The sequence below is a fragment of the Pseudophryne corroboree genome, chromosome 5 (genome assembly GCF_028390025.1).
Source record: "Pseudophryne corroboree isolate aPseCor3 chromosome 5, aPseCor3.hap2, whole genome shotgun sequence".
Taxonomy (NCBI): Eukaryota; Metazoa; Chordata; class Amphibia; order Anura; family Myobatrachidae; genus Pseudophryne; species Pseudophryne corroboree.
The window spans coordinates 258800355-258808303 of record NC_086448.1 but is presented as its reverse complement, the minus strand read 5'-3'; the positions used below and the strand labels follow the sequence as shown (position 1 = coordinate 258808303).

Below are 7949 nucleotides of genomic sequence, written 5' to 3'. Positions count from 1 at the left end.
TCCCCACTGTCAGTGTCTCCCCCACAAGTCAGATAATACAGTCACACTATCTCTCTCTATCACTTCAGCAAGTACTAGTAGTAGTAGTACTCCTCCTAATGCTCCCCAAATTACTACTGTGTCTCTCTCTGTCTCACTCTCTTCTCGAATCTCTATAAACGGAGAGGACGCCAGCCACGTCCTCTCCCTATGAATCTCAATGCACGTGTGAAAAATGGCGGCGACGCGCGGCTCCTTATATAGAATCCGAGTCTCGCGATAGAATCTGAGCCTCGCGAGAATCCGACAGCGTGATGATGACGTTCGGGCGCGCTCGGGTTAACCGAGCAAGGCGGGAAGATCCGAGTCGCTCAGACCCGTGTAAAAAAACATGAAGTTCGGGCGGGTTCGGATTCCGAGGAACCGAACCCGCTCATCTCTAATTTTTACACAATTTTCCTTAGTGAATCTGGGCAGATCGCATTTCCATTTACAAGATAGTTTACTTACTTAATTAAAAGACTGCAATTTTGCTCAAGAAGATGGACCTACATAGACACGAGAGATGCTCCTCACTGCTGTAGTATTAATGCATAATTTAAGCACTTGATTACCAGTTATGCTTTTTAGTTTCTTTTGAAGAGCAAGGTAACTAACATAGCTATATCTAAGTGCAGGCTGAGTAGGCTGCAGCCTAGAGGCCCCACTATCAAGGGTCCCCTACAACTAGTACACATATAGCTTTATAACACTCACCTGGAAGTCCCCTGAATAGCCAGCACAGTCAAGAAATAGTCCAGACTAAAGTCTGGAGGTTTGGCAATCCCAGATGGTGGGCCTACTTCAAGGTTGATCACAAAGCAAAATCTTTCTCTAACGGGCAAAACCATGTACAGTGCAGGTGGAGCAGATATAACATGTGCAGAGAGAATTAGATTTGGGTGGGGTGTGTTCAAACTGAAATTTAAATTGAAGTGTAAAAATAAAGCAGCCAGTATTTACCCTGCACAGAAACAATATAATCCATCCAAATCTAACTTTCTCTGCACATGTTATATCTGCAACCCCCCCGCAGTGTACATGGTTTTGCCCACCAAAGGAAAATTTTGTTTTTGCAATCAACTTTGAATTAGGCCCAGTGTACGGTATCCAGATCAAAAAGCCGCACTGAGGGAGAAGTACTAAACCTTGGAGTGTGGTGAAATGGAGAGAGATAAAGTGCCAGCCAATCAGCTCCTGTCATGTTACAGACTGTAATAAAGAGAAGAAGAGTAAAGAAAAAGTGACCTTTGTTGGGAGCACTCGCTCTTGGAAACAATTGTAATTTAATATATACGTAGTAATTTGAATGTATTAAAACATAACCTTTAATTACTGTGAAGTAAAATAAGAGTACACCAGAAATTTCTAGGATTAAAAGTATGATTAAACCATCAGTTTGAAACTAAGACTGTGAATATATAGATGAATGTATAAGGCAAAAAAATGAGGCACAAAAAATATATATATATATATACCTGCGGCAAAAAATACAACAAAGAATACGGCAAAGAATACGGCAAAAAAGCCCAGCCCTTCAGGCATTGATGTCTGGGTTTAGTGTAATAGCCGATGTATTGCCATCAGGAAAACCTACAACACCTGGTATTCCTTAGTGGTCAACCACCTAAGTACTGACCAGGCCCAACACCGTATTGCTTCCAAGATCAGACGAGATTGGGCATGCGCGGTGTGGTATGGTAGTAGATTTAAAGTACATCAGGCAAGACCCTGCAGCTGGTATGCAGCTATTGAATACACTATAAGCCTGATTGTTATGATGGGCAGATGATCTCTAAACAGAGAAACATATGTTTGACCATCATTGCACCAAATTGTACCCCAAGTGTATAGGTATGCGAAGGTTTAAATCATATGGTCAATGAATTTTGCCGACAGGAACCGCCTGTATGTTGCTTTTTTTGTGCTATGAAACATCATTAAGGAAGGGTTTTTATCGTTTGGTAAGGTCAGGATAAACCCTTTGTTACACTGAGGACATGCCAACAAAATTAGTAAACATCCAAGCATAAATATGTTATGAGATAATATAGTAATATTAAAGTTAAAGCTGGATTAGCCTAAAACATTCCACAATCCTCCCCCTCCACCCTCACAAAAAGGTATAGGGCAGAAAGTGAAAATGGACCAGAAAACATATTTGTTAACTGAGAAGACAGATTTGGAACGGTGGATTAGGTAGATAGGAAGTATATCTCCAGAGACCAAAATCTCTATTATCCACAGATAGGCTAACTAACCCAGTAGAGCCTGAAAAGACTGTCTTTGTAGCAGTATTGTTGGGCTAGTATGCTTTCAATAAAACAGTCATGCATGTATCCACAGTGTATCCACAATGTATCAATCAGTGGTTGTAACATATATCCATATCAGGTATCAATTGTATAACAAGGTTATATACTCTGGTTTTGTGCCTGTATTTAGGACCTGTATAGAGAGATCCCTGTGCTGATTTCACAGGAGTAGAAAAGTGACAACACCTGTACATTAATTGCCACAAAGCTAACCGGTAGCAAATTATTCCTGATTATAATGTATCAGCCACATGAGGGCACAAAGTTATCAAAATGACACCATATGTTTTTTTGCACCTAAAGAAAAACAAAAGTTTTTCATGAAATGAATAGTGCCTTTAGTAGATGGCATGAATTTGCCGGTAAGTACCGATGCACATCGTGTTAGATTACATATGTGCGTGGCTGGAGAACAGGAGACCAGTTACATGCAGGAAAAGAAGGGAATTAGAAAAAAGTAATTCTATACTTATGACCAAATGGTAATGTTGCCTGCTCGTTCCGTGCCGCTGACTGCTCGACTTTACGAGCTGTGTGTCTGTGCGGCTCGCCTGGTCTCCTCTCCTGCCGGTCTGCGGGTCACGTGAGCGCGCTCACCGTGACCACGTTCACCTCCCCGACGCACGTTTTACAGTTGCTTGTTCACGGGTAGTGTGAATGCACGTGTCTGGACCGGGCTTAAATATGCAAGGTTGATCCCTGATTGGCTACATGTGTTGGTCATTGACCTGATAGGGTCAGACAGCGTGTAATGAGCTGCATGTTAATGCAGAAAAAGGTGATTACTGAATAGATGTCCTGCACGCAGCAGGGAAGGGTATCATAAAGGGAAAAATAAATGCTATCTTAAATAAGTTATTAGATGAATGTATAATTATATAGATTTATATAAATAGAAGAGGTGTGATTTGTGGTAAGTAAATGAATTATGTGGTATAAGAAATATAGTGAAACATGTTATTTAATAATGTTTGAAGTTTATAATTGCTGTGATAGTGTGGAGGTGTATGAGGGGAAAAAAATTGATGTGTGAAATGAATTAATTATAACCAGGATAGTGAATTGCTGTGGAAGATAATTAAATAATGAAAGTGCCATGAATGGATATGGAAATGTCAGTGATGTTAATTGCTAAGTACACGAATAAGTGAGATACTTATATAAATATATATATTTATAAGCGGAGGGAGCGGGGGATGGGGGGGGAAAAAGGGAAAAGGGGAAGAGGAAAGAAACAAGGGGGAGGTTTTTGGGGAGGGGGGAGGGAAAAAGGAGAGGGATGGGGGGGGGGAGGGAAGGGAGGAGAAAGAGGGAGGGGAATTAATGGAAGTTATCCTGTTATGGATGATAGTTTCTATTAGCGTGATATCCAAAAGTACATATGCAAACAGTAAAAACTAGAGTTAAAGTGAAGAAAAAATAAATATAAATATAAATTTTTTTTTGAAAATTAATTAATCAGGTTGGAAGGAATGCTCCAAAATTAATAGTTTCATTAAGTCCTTGAGGATGTAGTGAGTCCAGTCTGAAAGTCCATTCACATTCCTTCCGTAGAAGAGTATTGGTCCAGTCTCCTTCTCGTATGCCGAGTTTAATTTGCTCTAGTCCACAGACTCTAAGTTCATCCCACCGACCTGCATGGTTGGAGACAAAATGTCGTGCTACAGAGGTAATTTGCTTCATTTTTTGTAGATCTTTTGCCGCATTACGAATGGATCCAACGTGTTCCAGAATTCTTTGCTTGAGGGCTCTGGTCATCATGCCCACATATCTTTGTCCGCACCCGCATACTATACAATAGATCACACCTTCCGTTGAGCAGTTGATGAAATTTCTGAGTTTGATATCTTTTCCATAACGGTCCTGGATATGGTCGGTCTTGAGGATGTATTGACATGCTTTGCAGTGACCACATGGATGTGTGCCGGTCGTGGGCTGTGATTTACCTCGAATTGTTTGGAAATGGCTGGTCACAAGTCTATCTTTCAAATTTCTTGATCTCCTCCAACTCATGGATACTTGGGGTCCAAGTTTTTGAGACAAAATGGGATCCAGGTGGAGAATTCCCCAATGTTTTTGGATAGCTTGTTTAACCTGATGCCACTCTTGACAGAAGCCCCCTACAAATCTGATGATGTTGTCCTCTTGTGTCTTTTGTTTCTTTTCAAAGATTAAGTGTTCTCTCTGGATCGTCTGAATGTTTCTGCTAGCTTTCTTGATAGAAGTATTGCTATACCCTCTCTCACGTAGTCTCTTTGAGAGGTCTTTGCTTTGTTCCGCAAAGTCCTGGTCGTTGGAGCAGTTCCTTCTTAAACGTAAATATTCCCCCTTAGGTATGTTCGCAATTGTAGGAGGAAAGTGGGAGCTAGTTTGATGTAATAAAGTGTTGGAAGATGTCTCCTTCCTATACAGTTTCGTTGAGAGCATTTCATTTTCATCTTTGTAAATTAAGACATCCAGAAATGGGAGTTCGTCTTGACTGATGTGATGGGTAAGTCGAATATTGAGGTTGTTGTTATTAAGATGTTCAATAAATAGGAGGAGCATCTGTACGTCACCTTCCCATATCATCAAAATATCATCGATGTACCTTACCCACATGATGATGTTGGCTGTAAAGACATCGTTGCTGTCGCTGAACACAAATTCGTGTTCCCACCATCCCAAGAAGATATTCGCATACGTGGGGGCACAGGCTGCCCCCATAGCTGTGCCCCTGGTCTGTAAAAAGAATCTATTATTGAAGGTGAAAAGATTGTGACTGAGTATGAATAGGAGTAGATCGGCAAGAAACACATGAAATTTCTCCATACCTTCCATTTTCATGAAGTAATTAACAGCTTCAAGTCCTCTATCATGGTCAATTGAAGTGTATAGTGCCTCAACGTCCAGAGAGACTAAGTATTGGTTTGTTTCGAGTTTAACATCATGGATCTTGCGAAGAACGTCTGTAGTATCCTGGACAAAGGAAGGAAGACCCAAAACGTGGTGTCGTAGATGTAAATCGACAAAGATGCTAGCTTTTTCAGTGAGTGATCCTATTCCCGATACAATCGGTCTGCTAGGTGGTTGCCTCATGTTCTTATGTATCTTGTGGAGCATATAAAATGTAGGGATACTGGGATGTGCAGTCTGTAAATACTGATATTCCGAAGATGTTATAGTCCCCTCCACATGTGCATCGGTCAGGATCCTGTTATATAATGTCTTGTAGTTTTCCATGGGGTTCAGTAATATTCTTTGATAGCACGTCTGGTCTTCCAACTGTCGATATACTTCCTGTATATATTGTTCTCGGGGCCATATCACCACGTTACCCCCTTTATCCGATGGCTTAATGATGACATCTTGCCATGATTCGATCTCTCTTAGAGCATTCAGTTCTTTCCTGGATAAATTGGAATTGTACAGTCTTCTAGTTTTCCGGAGGTGTATGTGATCGAATTCTTTAGATACTAGTTTGGTAAATATCTGTATCTCCGGGCTCGTCTGTTCTGTTGGGAAGAATGAAGATCTTTTCTTGCAAATAAACCTCGTACTGACCTCCCATTGAGAATCTGTGATTGGTGTTGATTCTGATTCCAGTGCTTGTAAGGCCTCCAGAGCCTCCAGTTCTGGTCCTGTCAGATTTAATGTGTTCATATTGTCACTTGTTTCGATATGATTCGATTGGGTATTGTCAGTTTTGGAGGTGGGTACTTTGTTGTGAAATTTCGTGAGAAGTAACTTTCTACTGAATAGTCTCAAGTCTTTTTCCCATTTGAATCTATTGAATTTTTCAGTTGGGGAATAAGAAAGGCCTTTGCTCAAAACTTGAATTTGATCATGGTCTAGGTTGTGTGCTGAGAGATTGATGATTTTGAGTTGTGAAGAGGTGTCAGTTGGGGTTGGAGGGTCCGAAATTACCTTCTGCGTGTATTCCGTGCTGGTTGTCTCCTTGGTGGTAGATGGTCCCACTGTTGTTGACGACCTCTTCCTCCTCTTGCGCCCCCTCCTTGTCTTTCGTTTGCTGGGTGCCTTGATCCCCTTCCCCTGGGGAGATCCCCTAAAAAATGTTGTTGATGGAATTGAGTAGAGCTGTTCCCATCACTTCTAAAATTTGTGGTTAGTGATGCATTGGGGGTAAATTCAGGAATTTCTTCAGCTCCAGATGTATCAGCATCTGATGATGAATAATGTTCCGGATTTCTAGGGGGTCGTTGCTGCCAAGAGGGCTTGTTCCATTTGAAAATTTTGCCTGATGCAAAGTCCTTTTTGTCTCTGGCAAATTTGTTTCTTTTTCTGTCAATTATAGTTTGTTCATATGTCAAGAGATCTTGTTTATTTTTCTCGAAGCAGCGTTGAAATTGTGTGTCCTTCTCCCAGGGCTCCAATTTCTTACTCAGCTTGTCCAGATCACGTTCACAGCCTTCAAGTATGAGATGATTATGTTTAATCAAAATGCCCATGAGTTCCATGGAGCACTTGAGGAGACTGTTATCCCATTCAGTTTTAAGATTGTCACTGGCTAAATTGAAAGTAGGGAAAACCCTTGGCCTGAGGCCACGTGGTACTATCTTGTTCTTCAAATAGTTCTCTAGTGTGGTAAGGTCCCAATTGGTTCTTATTTGCTTATGCAATAACTGTTTGAGCTGTACAACTCAAACAGTTATTGCATAAGCAAATAAGAACCAATTGGGACCTTACCACACTAGAGAACTATTTGAAGAACAAGATAGTACCACGTGGCCTCAGGCCAAGGGTTTTCCCTACTTTCAATTTAGCCAGTGACAATCTTAAAACTGAATGGGATAACAGTCTCCTCAAGTGCTCCATGGAACTCATGGGCATTTTGATTAAACATAATCATCTCATACTTGAAGGCTGTGAACGTGATCTGGACGAGCTGAGTAAGAAATTGGAGCCCTGGGAGAAGGACACACAATTTCAACGCTGCTTCGAGAAAAATAAACAAGATCTCTTGACATATGAACAAACTATAATTGACAGAAAAAGAAACAAATTTGCCAGAGACAAAAAGGACTTTGCATCAGGCAAAATTTTCAAATGGAACAAGCCCTCTTGGCAGCAACGACCCCCTAGAAATCCGGAACATTATTCATCATCAGATGCTGATACATCTGGAGCTGAAGAAATCCCTGAATTTACCCCCAATGCATCACTAACCACAAATTTTAGAAGTGATGGGAACAGCTCTACTCAATTCCATCAACAACATTTTTTAGGGGATCTCCCCAGGGGAAGGGGATCAAGGCACCCAGCAAACGAAAGACAAGGAGGGGGCGCAAGAGGAGGAAGAGGTCGTCAACAACAGTGGGACCATCTACCACCAAGGAGACAACCAGCACGGAATACACGCAGAAGGTAATTTCGGACCCTCCAACCCCAACTGACACCTCTTCACAACTCAAAATCATCAATTTCTCAGCACACAACCTAGACCATGATCAAATTCAAGTTTTGAGCAAAGGCCTTTCTTATTCCCCAACTGAAAAATTCAATAGATTCAAATGGGAAAAAGACTTGAGACTATTCAGTAGAAAGTTACTTCTCATGAAATTTCACAACAAAGTACCCACCTCCAAAACTGACAATACCCAATCGAATCATATCGAA

General features: G+C 41.1%; 1 pseudogene; it reads right to left on the bottom strand.

Annotated features, from left to right (window-relative positions):
* Nucleotides 1-1608: 1608 nt before the first annotated feature.
* On the bottom strand, nucleotides 1609-1727 carry LOC134929802 (5S ribosomal RNA; annotated as a pseudogene).
* Nucleotides 1728-7949: the final 6222 nt, after the last annotated feature.